The sequence below is a fragment of the Lissotriton helveticus genome, chromosome 2_1 (assembly GCF_964261635.1).
Source record: "Lissotriton helveticus chromosome 2_1, aLisHel1.1, whole genome shotgun sequence".
Classification (NCBI taxonomy): Eukaryota; Metazoa; Chordata; class Amphibia; order Caudata; family Salamandridae; genus Lissotriton; species Lissotriton helveticus.
Window position 1 is genome coordinate 574,816,539 of NC_136059.1, and position 17,246 is coordinate 574,833,784.

The following is a 17,246-nucleotide window of genomic DNA, read 5'->3' on the forward strand; positions in this document are numbered from 1 at the left end:
AGGACAAACCAACTCGTGAGTAATGATAGGAGTCATCAGCTGATTAAAGTCGACGTCAGGAGAAACCGGTCCGCAGAGACACAAATCAATGGCCCAATCGAAATCACAGGTCAGGCAGTGAAATACAGGCTGGACACAGGTGAAGTAGGAGAATCGAAAAGATAATCCATATGCCGTGCTTAATATCGCCAACGGCATTGTGCCATAATATTCTAGCATGCGATTGCGGAACAGTGTCAGCAGCTGCAGGGTGTGAGGTTGCATAGGAGGGACATCCATATTTAAAAATGTAAAAAAGCACAAGAGCGTCCGCTGGTAATGCAAGTAAAAATGCCAATCCACGAACCAGAGTGGAGAAAATTGAATGAAAGGAAGCAGGGATGACTCCAAAGATTTTCTCAAATGAAGTCACGAGACCACTGGTAACAACTTTAAAAAAGTGCGCCAGGGACTTTGTGGAGGATGCGTTAAAGATAGTCGGAAACATGTTGCTGAAATTGAAAGGCAAATCTTAATTGAAAAGGGTGTGCACCTCTGTACGGGTGTTCGCTATGTGAAGTACGAAAGTTTCACGGGCCGAACTCAAGGCCACCTCTCTCTGAGACAAAAGAGCTCTTATTCTTGCCATGCCGTTGAAACGTGTCCCAAGGTTGGTATTTGTTTCTATTTTAGCGAGGTCAAAAAGAGATCCCATTAGTGGCCTACTGATTTTACTCGATTCCTTTTCTTTTTTTTTTTTACACGATTTTTCGTTATCTGCAAAGACTAAACAGAGTATTGCGACTCTGTGTTTGTTTGTAAATAGAGAATGAACCAAAGAGAACTAATTCTAAAACAGTAAATACTTGGATAACAATCAATCAAATGGAGAGAGAAGCAGGCACGACGGATTACAACGGGGGCAAAGGCCTGCGTTAACTACCTTTCACTATCTGCAAAGAGAGAGTACTCGTAATAGAAATGAGGGGGGGGGCACCATTCAAAGCAGATCAGTGTGCATAAACACGAAAATGTTTTCACTTACCACGTACTTGACATTCGACAGCTTATGATATTTGCTATTAAAAAACCATTGAAATTCACTGAAAAAACCATAGGTTATAGACCATATATAGTTAGGAATTAGCATTTACAAAACCTTGAAAATTCACTGAAAAAACCATAGGTTATAGACCATATATAGTTAGGAATTAGCATTTAAAAAACCTTATTTTACTCACACAAAACCATTGAAATTCCATATATAGTTAGTAGTACTAACTATATATTGCGCACCCGCAATCCACTGCTGATGATGTCACATATTACATCATTCATGACATGGTCAGTGACATCACTGATGACATCACTGATGACATCTCAAATGACATCACTGATGACATCACTGATGACATCTCATTTGACATCAATGACCACATCACTGATGATATCATTCATGTGACAATACAATGCATCTCCTCACATTTTAATATAACCTCTGTTTCACCCAGTGTTAAAAACAGAGTATAATTTTTGAAACCATTGACACACCAATACTAGTTACTACATACGTACTCACTGATTCCTACGTCTACACACACATTCACTCATTCACCCATACAATCATTCATACATAGAATGACTCATGTTTAGAACACTATCATATGCACTCATACACCTATACAGACACTCACACTCTGCCACTCATCCATGGAGTTACTCACACACCTAGTCAGTCCTGTAAAGAATCAATCACACTTCCATTTTCTACTCTATACAGTTAAACATAGAGCACCTTACGTTTTCAACCATATACTAACACATACTTACTCTCTTATACAATCATTGATACAAGTACACATTGATCTGTACAGAGTCACACACCTCCCAGCCAGCCACACACACACTCAGTCTCCCATGCAAATACTTGGGCAATCAATCAATAACCCATATAGTTACTCATATAGCTACTGATCAACACATGCAGCAGTTTACAGAACAACAGACATAATGATGCACAAATTAAGACAGTTTAGTCACTAACCCATGCACTCAGTGAGACACATTTAATCACTCACTCATACATTCAGTCATGCACCTACTAAATCCTTCGTCCAGACACTTATACATCCACTCATTCTTCAATATGTAAGACATATTTTAACTTTACAGAAACATAGTCACTGGATGTTGTCATCAGTGATGTCATCAGTGATGTCATTTGAGATGTCATCAGTGATGTCATCAGTGATATCACTGACCATGTCATGAATGATGTAATATGTGACATCATCAGCAGTGGATTGCGGGTGCGCAATATATAGTTAGTGCAACTAACTATATATGGAATTTCAATGGTTTTGTGTGAGTAAAATAAGGTTTTTTAAATGCTAATTCCTAACTATATATGGTCTATAACCTATGGTTTTTTCAGTGAATATATATATATATATATTCACTGAAAAAACCATAGGTTATAGACCATATATAGTTAGGAATTAGCATTTACAAAACCTTGAAAATTCACTGAAAAAACCATAGGTTATAGACCATATATAGTTAGGAATTAGCATTTAGAAAACCTTATTTTACTCACACAAAACCATTGAAATTCCATATATAGTTAGTTGCACTAACTATATATCGCGCACCCGCAATCCACTGCTGATGATGTCACATATTACATCATTCATGACATGGTCAGTGACATCACTGATGACATCACTGATGACATCTCAAATGACATCACTGATGACATCACTGATGACATCATCCAGTGACTGTATGTTTCTGTAAAGTTAAAATGTGTCTTACATATTGAAGAATGAGTGGAAGTATAAGTGTCTGGACAAAGGATTTAGTAGGTGCATGACTGAATGTATGAGTGAGTGATTAAATGTGTCTCACTGAGTGCATGGGTTAGTGACTAAACTGTCTTAATTTGTGCATCATTATGTCTGTTGTTCTGTAAACTGCTGCATGTGTTGATCAGTAGCTATATGATTAACTATATGGGTTACTGATTGATTGTCCAAGTATTTGTATGGGAGACTGAGTGTGTGTGTGGCTGGCTGGGAGGTGTGTGACTCTGTGCAGATCAATGTGTACTTGTATCAATGATTGTATAAGAAGGTAAATGTGTGTTAGTATATGTTTGAAAATGTAAGGTGCTCTATGTTTAACTGTATAGACAAGAAAATGGAAGTGTCATTGATTCTTTACAGGACTGACTAGGTCTGTGAGTAACTCCATGGATGAGTGGCAGACTGTGAGTGTCTGTATAGGTGTATGAGTACATATGATAGTGTTGTAAAGATGAGTGATTGTGTGTATGAATGATTGTATGGGTGAATGAGCGAATGTGTGTGTAGACATAGGAATCAGTGAGTGCGTATGTAGTAACTAGTATTGGTGTGTCAATGGTTTCAAAAATTATACTCTGTATTTAACACTGGGTGAAACAGAGGTTATATTAAAATGTGAGGAGATGCATTGTATTGTCACATGAATGATATCATCAGTGATGTGGTCATTGATGTCAAATGAGATGTCATCAGTGATGTCATCAGTGATGTCATTTGAGATGTCATCAGTGATGTCATCAGTAATGTCACTGACCATGTCATGAATGATGTAATATGTGACATCATCAGCAGTGGATTGCGGGTGCGCGATATATAGTTAGTGCAACTAACTATATATGGAATTTCAATGGTTTTGTGTGAGTAAAATAAGGTTTTCTAAATGCTAATTCCTAACTATATATGGTCTATAACCTATGGTTTTTTCAGTGAATTTTCAAGGTTTTGTAAATGCTAATTCCTAACTATATATGGTCTATAACCTATGGTTTTTTTCAGTGAATTTCATTGGTTTTTTAACAGCTAATATCTGTAGCTGTAAAATGTATTCTTCTTTAAATCCCAAAATATATTTTATATGTTTATTATTAATTTTTTTTTTTATATTTTTTTTTCTTCGTTCCCGCTTCGCGAATCGGGAAGCTTCCCGTTAGCTGACCTTGATGCCGCGAAATAGACCGCGAGCCGGTAAACGTTTCTTTACCGCAACTGCCGCGTTAGAAAACAACATCGTGACGCCTCCCGTCCGCATGACGTTTCACGTTGTCGCGTGATACGTCATATGACGTGCTACGTTAGCGAACTGGTACGCTTACCGAGTCGCAAAGCACAGGTTTCTGGAAGCAAAGCGGGAGGCCCTGCAAAGCGCTTAACGTAAACACAGCAGGTCATGTGACTTGGTAATAACACTTTTCATTGGTTCATTTCACTTTTGGTTTCCTAATGATGTAAGACTAGGTCATATAATCTAAAATGAACACTTTTCATTGGTTGAGAACTATTGTTTTTCCCAAATGATGAAAATCCCTCCTTCTTTCCTCACTCTGACTTTCATCATTGTGAGAGAAAGACCCTTTGTTACCAGTGAGCAATGGCTTCTTTAGTAGCTTCAGCTGGTGCTTCCCCACCACCTCCAAGGAAGAGTGGACCACCTGCTCAAGTTATACTTCAGCAAGAAGAGGAAGAAGAAGAACAGGACGACGAGCACGAAGAGAGGCACTTTTTGCCTGAGGAGCCCAGGACGTCTCACCGGAAAGAAAACTTCATTTGGCAATTTTTTAAAATTCCCAAAGGTCAGAAAAAAGTAAATGCAAGATACGTAACTTGCCTTATATGTCAAGATAGACTGTCCAGAGGGACCGACAAAAAATACAGTTTCGGAAACTACACAATGCATCGCCATATGACTAGGTGGCATCCTAACAACTACAGTGCTGCACAGTTTCGTAACGACCTAGATAATCTCCCTATTATGGCCAGAAGATCTGTTGTACCGGAAGTAACGGGACCAGAGGGCAGGGAGATGGTGCCAAATATTCAAACGAGATTTCATGAAGTAAAACACGGCTGCGTACATTGCAGTGGATTCATTTGCTACGGAGAAAGAAGCATCACTCTGATCAACAGAGCTATTGACTATCATATGCAAGTTTGTACGAAACGCCCCAAATAATAAATACTTTTTTTTTGTTTTGTTGCTCCTGTTGAGCCCTTTACAATGAATCGTTTTCATTGCCCCCTGCAAGAAAAACCCAAAAAAATATAAAACTGTTCAGAAAAATTCAAAAAAAGTAAAAAAATGTTCAGAAAAATAATAAAAAAAATATAAAACAACAAAAACAATAAAAAAAAAGTTCTTTTCAGAACTACCTCCCCGTTATTAAAAAATTGGTACAATATTTGGAACTGTGCCAACCTCTATTTCTCGTAGTACGCTTCCCAGTTCGCTCGCCGGTACGCGAACCGGAAGCGAACCAAAAACAGTAAGTATAAGGGAAGGAAACAGACACTTATGTTAAAAGAAAGACAGCTATAGGGGAGTAAACTAGAGATACTATTACCCGTAATCCACTGCTGATGATGTCACATATTACATCATTCATGACATGCTCAGTGACATCATCAGCAGAGGATTGCGGGTTTTTTGGCAACGTGCCTTATCCACGGTTTAATAACGCTGCCTTTTGCTTTATATAAGTTTTCAAATTGTATGAAATATATACCAATAGGTCGTTATGAACCTTTAGGTAGTGCTTTTCTTCATGAGGTCTGGTCGCTTCCATACACATACAGATGTTTCAAAGATGATCAAGAAGTTTATCTGAATGGAGAGGAATGCACTGAGACGCCAGATCATTCACTAATGTGTAGGCACATACAGTTACACGGTTCATGCAACAAACACCGACCAAATATGGCTTGCGTGTTGCAAGGCACGCCAGTTCCTGCTATCATCCCCACGTTCAAGTTGTTAGAAAATGGTAGTTATTTGATGCTCAATAATGAAGATTGTTCTGGCTTAATTAAAAGTATTCCTTTTATCGTAACAGTAAGTGAACGGGTTATTTGCTGCAGAAATGTTCTATTTCCTCCCACACATGAACATAGGGAGTTTTCAATCTGGCCACAAATACCAACCTTGGGAGCAGATTTCAACGGCATGGCAAGAATAAGAGCTCTTTTGTCTCAGAGAGAGGTGGCCTTGAGTTCGGCCCGTGAAACTTTCGTGCTTCACATAGCGAACACCCGTACAGAGGTGCAGACCCTTTTCAATACTGATTCGCCTTTGCATTTCAGCAAGATGGTTCGGACTATCTTTAACGCGTCCTCCACAAAAGGCCCTGGCGCACTTTTTTAAAGTTGTTGCCAGTGGTCTCGTGACTTCATTTGAGAAAATCTTTGGAGTCATCCCTGCTTTCTTTCATTCTATTTTCTCCACTGTGCTTCGTGGATTGCCATTTTTACTTGCATTACCAGCGGACGCTCTTGTGCTTTTTTACATTTTTAAATATGGATGTCCCTCCTGTGCAAGCTCCCGCCCTGCAGCTGCTGACACTGTTCCGCAATCGCATGCTAGAATATTATGGCACAATGCCGTTGGCGATATTAAGCACGGCATATGGATTATCTTTTCGATTCTCCTACTTCACCTGTGTCCAGCCTGTATTTCACTGCCTGACCTGTGATTTCGATTGGGCCATTGATTTGTGTCTCTGCGGACCGGTTTCTCCTGACGTCGACTTTAATCAGCTGATGACTCCTATCATTACTCACGAGTTGGTTTGTCCTGGCGAAAGGATTATGGCTGTGGCATTGATGCATGGACTAATTGATCCCTGGAATTTACTGGCGGCAACACAGTCTTTCTTGGAACAGAGCTTTCTTGAAAACCCACCGAGCTGTCCTCTGATGGTGATAGAGGATCCGGTGCTGGGAGAGCACGTATGTTCTTTTCCGCTTTTAAATTGGATGGCTGAACTCTTTTCGGATGAAGACGGTGACTTCCTATTGGAGGCTGTTGCAGCTTATTTTGCATACACAGTTATGTCATAGACCTTTTTCATGTTTGATATGCTGAGTACTAGCATTTCATTGACAATTCATTGACTTATTTGTCAAGTTTTTATTATTTAGCTTGCCTATTGGCTTAAGACTCAATAAAGTACTTGGCTGTTTTATTTTTCTTTAGCATTAAATTTTCCTAGTTTTTAATGTTTTACCTTGCGGACCGTCCACATATAAAGTTGCAATCTGCTCTCATGAGATGGCACTTCTATTATCTTATTCAGTTCGTTTCCGGATCATGGGGAGGTGTCATCTAGGTCCTGGATATCTTTACACCGTGTTAAGTTAGCATGGGCTCATTACCGGTTTAAACGCCATTTTTCCTTTTTTGCAACTTCTGCACACGACACTTAGTTGTTGCTTTAGCTTTCAACCTAGTAGTTCATCGTGGTTTACATGAGAATAATATGTTATTGCTCTACTATCTGCTTTGCTTGTTAAACTATATCTGTACAGCGAGTGCTGAAGTTTCAAGAACAACACGATACAGAATTGTTATGAGGTCTGATCTGCACGACTTCATACTCATAACATAAGTGCAATAGCAAACAACAAGGGGTTGGCTCTATTCAGTAAGGCTGAGCCCTCAATATAATAAACACAACAGAGATGCCAATACTGAAGCAAAAAATTAATCACTATCTTTAAGTGTGCTTCCTTAACCTGAAACCAGATTCAAGCAAGGGAAATTGACTCTTCAATAGCTTTTTATTTTAAAGTTACTTTTGTGCATTTAGCAAAATCAATACATAGTACAATAGCACTCATTTTTAAATACAAATAAATAATAGAATTACTACGCATACATTCAAACGATCATTCAAGAAACCACACATATCACAGACGACCAGTAACAATTCATTCATTTAAACCACAGAAAAGGAAAATTAATAAATAGTAACAAAAGAAAGAAGAAAAGAACAGAAAAGCCGAAGCCTACAAAAATTTTTCAAACAAAGTACAAAATCAATAAAAAACTGTACATTCCTATGTGTCAAAGTATTTGCTTTCTCATTCATTAACACTTGTATTGTCCGGTAATGTACATGAGACTGGATCCCAGGTTGGATTTTTTGAAACACCTGGATATCCAAGTAGACTGAGGTGGCTGGGCCTACGCGTTTCGAATCCCTTCTGAAGTCGCAAGAGGGATTCTCATCAGGGCCAGTGAAAAGAATCTGAAAGAATTAGAAGAAAACGGGAGGAAATCAGTGAGTGAACTACTAATAATTAGTTGAGCAATACACATGAGCACACCAGGGCACACTACTAAGCAATACAACACCGGTCATTAACCCAGCTTACCGGGTTCAAGGTGGGAGCTTGATAGTGATTAATTTTTTGCTTCAGTATTGGCATAACATAAGTGCAGCTTCTGCCAATTCTGGGCATGAGGCGGGTTTTATATTGCTTTGCCGAACACACATACACAACAGTTGATGCGGTTCACATGAAGAGAGAGCTGGTGTATGCTGATGTGATTCCTTCAAATCTAAGACACTAAAGTATGGGCACGCCCTAAACCAACACAAACAGACCTTCTTAGCAAATAATATAATATGTGTATTAGGGAGGGTGAGATATAAGCAGCCGCGGGCCGTGGAGGGAGTTACGGTGGGGCAGGGAGGCGGGGAGGGGGAGGGGCAGGGTGGAGCCCTCTCCACCCTGCCCCTCCCCCTCCCCGCCTCCCTGCCCCACCGTAACTCCCTCCACGGCCCGTGGCTGCTTATAAGTGTTGCTAACTCTTATTCATTTACAGCATGTTAACATACTGTCACCATTCGCTTTTTATGTACTAGTAACTATGCTGGTAATTTTGCTACTGATAATATGTGTACTTGTATTATCTAAGATACTACGCCTGAGAAGACGGCATTAGTAAATAAACATTTCAAATACACATGTGTTCTTCTTAACTCCATGTTCTGGTTTCTAAGAAATATATAACGACCGACTGTTCATGAGTTCCACGTATCCTGAGGTACTATAAGTTCATATTCTGGATTGTCTAAACATTGAGAGTTTGTTATATCCAATGTGACACTGTACCTAGCTTGCTAAGGGGTTTTTGATTACTAACGTGAGTTTTGGGGCACCCTAATTCGCCGAGGTTCCAATCCTCTGTGCACAGTTCTCTGTGAGAACAGAAACCCTGCGACAGGGGCACCCCCGACCCTTGCTGGAGCTTCATCACACTTGCGATACAACTCCAGCAATGCGCCACCTTTACGGCACAGATACATCACGCATCTGTGCTGTTTTTGCCCCATGATGCGCCGCATTGTAAATGCAGCACACCATAGGTGACGGAACAGCGGCACAGAATGACTAACACATCCCTGGTGATGCGCCAGTCATCATAAATCTATCCCTATGCTTCTTATCTTGTTCGAGATGAACCGCCATATGTATCATCAAAGTTTTTTGCATTTCCTAAATAGCGAACTTTAAGGAATAAATAGCGATTCTTTACCATTCCTAGTTTGCGATGAGCTATTTGCTAATTACAAATTACCCATTCATTTCCTTCATTTCCATAGGGCGGTTGGACTCACTTTTAGCTCGAACGGCTGAATGGATTTCCACGAAACTTGGCAAAATTGTAGGGACTGGTAGCCCGATGTGCCTTTGCTATGTCTCAAGATATATGCTCCAGTGGTTTTTACGAAAATTAACTTTGAAAAATATATATTGGGCTACATTGGCCTATATATATGTTGGAGCCCAAATGTAGCCCAATGTAGCCCAATGAAGCCCAATGAAGCCCAATGTAGCCCAATGTAGCCCAAAGATGGCCGCCAGAGACAAAAAAAACAAATGTAGCCCAAATATCAGCCAGATGTAGCCCAACTATAGCCCAGTGACAGAATGACCAATCAGCTTCGCAAACCTCCGTTACGCGAAGCGGAGCGCTGTTACAGATATATATCTTTTTTTGAACGTTAATTTCTCAAAATCCACTGGAGCACATATATTGAGACCTAGCAAAGGCACATCGGGCTACCAGTCCCTAATATTTTACCAAGTTTCGTGCAAATCCATTCAGCCGTTCGATTATTATTATTATTATTTTTTTTTGCCCCGCGGGGCCCTTTTAAAACCTCCACATCAAACCTAGGGGGTCAGCGAGGATCTACTATGCCCCCTTATGGTCATTTGCCCCTTCGCTTTGGCCTCCTCTTGTCTCTCGATCCTACCGAGAGACAAGATGGCGGCCGCTACGGACTGTTTGGAATGTTTACAGACGCCGGAGAACCAATCAGCTTCGCTTCACAAAGCTCCGTTGCGCGAAAAGTCCGCGAACCGGAGCGCTTCCCGGTCCGCTGTTACAGATATATATCTTTTTTTGAACGTTAATTTCTCAAAATCCACTGAAGCACATATATTGAGACCTACAAAAGGCACATCGGGCTACCAGTCCCTACAATTTTGCCAAGTTTCGTGCAAATCCATTCAGCCGTTCGGGCTAAAAGTGAGGCCAACCGCCCTATGGAAAACTCAATGTTAAAAACACGTTTTGGGACCCCCCTTTTTTCTCAGCCCCCCCTTGACGAACCCCCCCCAAATTTCCAGGGGCTGCTCAGAAACAAAATGTTCCATTTCCCAGAAAATTTCAGCCAATTCCGTCCACAAACGCCAAAGTTATTAGACATAGAATTTTCAAAAATCCCATAGAGAAAAAATCCTAACTATATATACCTACTGGCGACCGCCAGTAGGTAATATATATATATATATATATATATTCACTGAAAAAACCATAGGTTATAGACCATATATAGTTAGGAATTAGCATTTAAAAAACCTTTTTTCACTCACACAAAACCATTGAAATTCCATATATAGTTAGTAGTACTAACTATATATCGCGCACCCGCAATCCACTGCTGATCATGTCACATATTACATCATTCATGACATGGTCAGTGACATCACTGATGACATCACTGATGACATCTCAAATGACATCACTGATGACATCACTGATGACATCTCAAATGACATCACTGATGACATCACTGATGACATCACTGATGACATCTCAAATGACATCAATGATGACATCTCATTTGACATTACTGATCACATCACTGATGACATAATTCATGTGATAATACGATGAACCTCTTCAGACTCTAATATAACCTTAGATACACTCAGTGTAAACAGACACTCACAGACTGTCACTAATCCATGGAGTTACTTACACACCTAGTCAGTCATGCAAAGAATCAATCACACCTCAATTTCCTCAACTATACAGTTATACACACCTTACTTATTCAAACATATACTAACACATATTTACTCTCTTTTACAATCCCTGATACAAGTTCACAATGATCCATACAGCCACTCACACATTCACTGACTCTTATGCACAGTTATTTATATATGCCAATTCTCACATGTACTGTGTTTTACATATGTACTTACTTTGACATGTAGCACTGAGATATCCATTCACTCACCAATGCACTCATGCACACAGTCAACCACCCATACAGCTGTTTCCACATGAACTTTTGAACCCCTACATCTAGTGAATCAACTGCTCACACATCTATGCACAGAGTCATACACCTCCCAGCCACCCACACACACACTCAGTCTCCCATACAAATACTTGAGCAACCAATCAATAACCCATATACTTACTCATATAGCTACGGATCAACACATGCAGCAGTTTACAGAACAACAAACATAATGATGCACAAATTAAGACAGTTCGTCACTAACCCATGCACTCAGTGAGACACATTTAACCACTCACTCATACAGTCAGGCATGCACCTACTAAATCCTTCATCCAGACACTTCTACATCCACTCATTCTTCAATATGTAAGACATATTTTAACTTTACAGAAATACACAGTCACTGGATGTTGTCATCAGTGATGTCATTTGAGATGTCATCAGTGATGTCATTTGAGATGTCATCAGTGATGTCATCAGTGATGTCATTTGAGATGTCATCAGTGATGTCATCAGTGATGTCACTGACCATGTCATGAATGATGTAATATGTGACATGATCAGCAGTGGATTGCGGGTGCGCGATATATAGTTAGTACTACTAACTATATATGGAATTTCAATGGTTTTGTGTGAGTAAAATAAGGTTTTTTAAATGCTAATTCCTAACTATATATGGTCTATAACCTATGGTTTTTTCAGTGAATTTTCAAGGTTTTGTAAATGCTAATTCCTAACTATATATGGTCTATAACCTATGGTTTTTTCAGTGAATTTCAATGTTTTTTTAATAGCAAATATCATAAGCTGTCGATTGTCAAGTACGTGGTAAGAAAAAACATTTTCGTGTTTATGCACACTGATCTGCTTTCAATGCTGCCCCCCCCCCTCATTTCTATTAGGAGTACTCTCTCTTTCCAGATAGTGAAGGTTAGTTAACGCAGGCCTTTGCCCCCGTTGTAATCCGTCGTGCCTGCTTCTCTCTCCATTTGATTGATTGTTATCCAAGCATTTGCAAACAAGCACAGAATCGCCATACTCTGTTTAGTCTTTGCAGATAGTGAAGGATAGGTAAATGCAGACTTTTGTCCCCATTGTAATCCGTCATACCTATTTTTCTCCCCATTGATTGATTGATTGAATCGAGCATTGAATTGTTCGAAGTTGGTTCTCTTAAGGATCTTCTCTGCCTGCAAACGGGGAAGAATAGGAATATTCTCTCTCCCTTTGCAGATAGTGAAGGGTAGGTAACGCAAACCTTTAACACATCGTGCCTATTTCGTTCCTCATTGATTGATTGTTTGCCCGAACATTGACTGTTTGGGAATTGGTTCTTTTTGGAGGTATTCCCTGTTTGCAAATAAACGTAGGAAAATCTTTGCAAGTAGTGAAAGGGTAGGTAATGCGGACCTTTGTCCCCCGTTGTAATCTGTCATGCCTATCTACTCCCCACTGATTGATGCACCTGTTTCACCCGGACCATTTACTAGAGATAGGTCATCTGGCCCGACCAGAGAGCACCCCTAGTGAAAAGGACATATGCAATAATAACGAAGTGATCACTGTATCCTGTTAACAGAAACTTTAGCATGAAACAACCTGGAAAGAAAGGAATAGGAAAACGAAAATCAGTAGGCCACTGATGAACTTTTTATTAAATAACAAACAAAGAAACGATAACAATACGTAATGATAAAACCTATTATTGTCCTAGAAACAAGAAACGTTAGAAGTAAGCCCGTAATAAGAAACCTGAAAACAGTAAGAGAAACCAAGTGTGACATTGCAACGGCCACAAGGCAACGAGGCTTCATCGCCCCTCACTGCCCCAAAACGTGTCTGTCCCACCGCCTGCCACGGCCAAATAACGGCAAACTGGGAAAGATACAAGTCAGCAGACATCCGCCCCATTCTGGAAACTTCCAAAGTGCAACAGGTTTCCGGCTACGCCCAGCCGGAAGCAACACATATAAGGCGGGTCCTGCTGCCAACCGTCGGCAGAAGATCATCACGTAGGGTGTAGCCGGAGGAAAGGCCGAGGCCAATGGCACCCGTCCAGGGGGATTGCTACGACCACCCTGGAGAGTTGCAAGGGGGGGAATGTCTGTCTCCTCGACCCTCCCCTCTCTCTCCCAGTCCGGTCACCATCAACCAGAGGCCGAGGCCGACGGGATCCGGCCGCGGTGGCGGTAACCCTGGAGAATTGCAGGTTAGACCCTCTCTCTCCCAGTCTGGGCCAGCATCCATGGAGGGCCTGAGAGTGGAGAGGCCACTGCACGAAAGGCCCAGGAGAGGCACCACACGCCAAGGCTTGCCCCACCGGATGAGCCAAGGAACCCGTTCATGGGGCCAGAGCAAAGGGCGTCCGGCCGCCATCCACCGGAGGTCCGGCCCAAAGACGGACGGGACATTTCTTCTTTCTTTTATAATGGCTGCGACAACACTGGGGGGGGATGTCTTGCACATGCCTCCGACCCCCCCCCCCCTCGTCCTCATCGCCTGGTCCGGCCATAACAAATGTCAAGCGAGACGCCGTGGGGTGCACTGGGTGGGAGAGACGGTGCGAACAGGCCTCTCCCGCCTCCCCAGGTGGAGGCTTCCCAGCTGCACCCTCAGCGCTCCAGGCACCCGGAAAAGGGTTCTTCCACTGTGGCGATGCTGCAACGTCTCGCCCGGCAGGGTGGAGCCCGTCCGCTCATTTGACCCCGCGATCGCCGGTAGCTACCGAACTCTCAAAATGGCGGTCGACCTGGCAAGAGCGGGCCCAGCATAAAGAAATGGCCCGGTCACTGGTTGACTCCACCACCGTAGTCCTCCACGACCTTGAAGATTCTAGAGGAGCCGCGGGAGTCCCCGACCCCCGCAGACACCCCCGATGGGGAATGACTGCCATAATCGCCCGTGGAGTGACGAAACTGTAGCCGCGGGACGTCGGCGCTCCCATGCTGACGCCAGCCTCAGTTTGAATGACTAGAATCCTGCAGACCTCAGTTCCGGTGAAAGCACAGTGTGACCCTGTAGGAAAAATTGTTGCACCCCCTCCCCTTTTTGACTGATGGTTCAAACCACCGATCCTTTCCTTTGCCCTTTTAACGGAACTTTGGACTGCCTCCCCCCCCCCCCCCGCGGCACCCCACGCCGTTATTTGGTGGGCGGCAACTTACTGGACATCACCTTGGTGCCATCCAGATTTCAGCGCGTTCTGCTGCCTTGGAACTATTCGCACAACAGACCGCTACTGACGACCCACCCCCCGGGACGCCCCACGCCGGATACCCAAATCAGTGCGGCACCCAGGCAACATCTTCTGAATTTTCATAATTTGAAAGAACTAGTAACATGTCCTCATCAGGAATTTCCTCTTCAATCATCTCATCAGGAATCTCCTCATGAAAAGTCTGCAATGATGATTCTTGTAACTCTATGGTCTCCAAACATTCGATAAATTCGCCATCAAGAGATTGATCAAAAAAATCATTCAAGTCATCTCCTCCTTGTGAGAATATTTCATTATTGGTGCTGTCAATTTCAATAAATGTAGTGGATAATTCAAAAGAAATTACCACGGTCTCTTCATTGTTTAAATGTTTTTACTGTTTTTGTTTTGTTGTATATATTTATAAGTTATTAAAGTTTTATATTCCTACTACTTTGTTGGAGTGCTATATATTTTTAATGTGACACATAATTGTAAAAACTTTGATGTACAAAGAGTCATCCCTGGAATCTTCCGCTTCAGGCTCGGTCCCCTCCCCAATCACAATACAGGATGGTTTTCAGATAGTAGGAACGCGTGTGGTGTGACGGATCTCATCGGGTGTGGGCCTTGATCTACTATAACTCCTTTGAAGAGGGGTGATTCTTTACAGCTGGGGCCATAAACTACATCTGCAGGGCTAGCTGATAGCCTGGGACCGGCCTGGACAATCGGACACAGAGGAAGAGGAGTGTCAGAGGGTGCGGTAGTGAATAGGGCGAAAGGGAGGTGTCGGGCGGGCACAGGGTGTGATTCTCAGGGAAGAGCAGCGCAGATGGGGGGAGGTTTATTGCCCATGCATAAGACAGAGAGCGGGGGTGACCAGTGCCTGGGGAAGATGCTTGCGAGGGTGGGGAGCCATGCTACGGATCGACAGCGTGCAGAGAGTGGGTCTGGTCAAGGCATCTAAAATGGCTGCCGTGCACGACAAAAGTGTGGCATTTGAAAAAAGGCAAGATGGCGCAGACAATGTTTTTCAATACTTCCTCATTTCCTTCGAATCGAACGTTAACAGACGTTGGGGCATATTACCAAAGTTAAGCGATATTTATCCCTAACGATGCTTAGCAACGAATTTTTTACCGCTAAGCATCGTCAGAAATTATCGCAGATAAACCTTGCTATTATCAAGGTTTATCGCAAATGCCATAAAAAACGGCCGCAATGCATTAATATCGCTGAAAAGTCAGCGATATTCATGCATTACCGAGCTAATGCTCTTAGCCATGTTATCCACCTCCCATTGGATGACATGGCTAAGAACTGCTCAGGACAGGTGTTACTTTTTGGAGATATTCGTGCTTAGCGCGAATATCTCCAAAAGTTGGTAATAGGAGATAGCGATGTTAGCGACTGTTTCCAGTCGCTAACATCTTGGCATGCCCACTTTGCATGTCATTAGTGATAAATATCACTGAAATGCAAAGTGGAGCCCAAGATGGTCGCTATCTCCTACTAGCGGTCGCTAACTGGTGTTAGCGACAGCTACGTAATACGGAGATAATTTTATCTCCGCTTTCTTGGCTTTTAAAGCCAAAAAAGCGGAGATAAACCCCCTTGATAATATGCCCCGTTATCTCTCCCACACTACCGGTCCCCCTGGGCTTAAACGCCGAGATGGTAGGGACTGCATCCCGTGGAGATAGGCCGACACGTCACTCAGCAGGAAAACAAGTCTATAAACATACAATAAGTTAAAAGTCAATCATTCTTCTTTCCTTGTAGTACGCTCCCCAGTCCACTTCCCGTTACGCTAACCGGGCGCACCCCACCCAAAAAAGTTTTTTTTTTTTTTGCCCCTCCAAAAAGAACGAATTTTTGCACTCTATACTATAAGCCTTTTTTTATACTACAATCACTTCGCTACAACCTCATAAATTAAAAATAAAAATGAATAATGTCTCAAACAATTTTTGATTTCTAAATATAAATTTATTCTTCTGAATTTTCATAATTTGAAAGAACTAGTAACATGTCCTCATCAGGAATTTCCTCTTCAATCATCTCATCAGAAATCTCCTCATGAAAAGTCTGCAATGATGATTCTTGTAACTCTATGGTCTCCAAACATTCGATAAATTCGCCGTCAAGAGATTGATCAAAAAAATCATTCAAGTCATCTCCTCCTTGTGAGAATATTTCATTATTGGTGCTGTCAATTTCAATAAATGTAGTGGATAATTCAAAAGAAATTGCCACGGTCTCTTCATTGTGATCCATTTTATTTTGAAATTTCTTGCTGTAAATTGCAGAAAAAAATAATCACTTTCATTTATCGTTTTTAGTAATACATAATATAAAACTAACTTTATCAAGTATTTAGTATAACAGAAGGACTGAAAATGAATAACAGAAAACATTTTTCAAATTATCTTAAAGTGTACAACATAGTTCCCCTTACAAATTAACAACTCACCTTTTTGAAAGTAGGAGAAGTGTTAGTACTGTGTAAATCAAACACCAGAAATTGAGCACCAAAAATTCCTCACAAATGTACCTCAGACAGTAGTATCACAAAATGGCTGTGGTTTTCTCTCATTTTTGATATATACATAACCAATTAACTTTCATCACACACAAATACAAAACCAAAGTAACATTTTA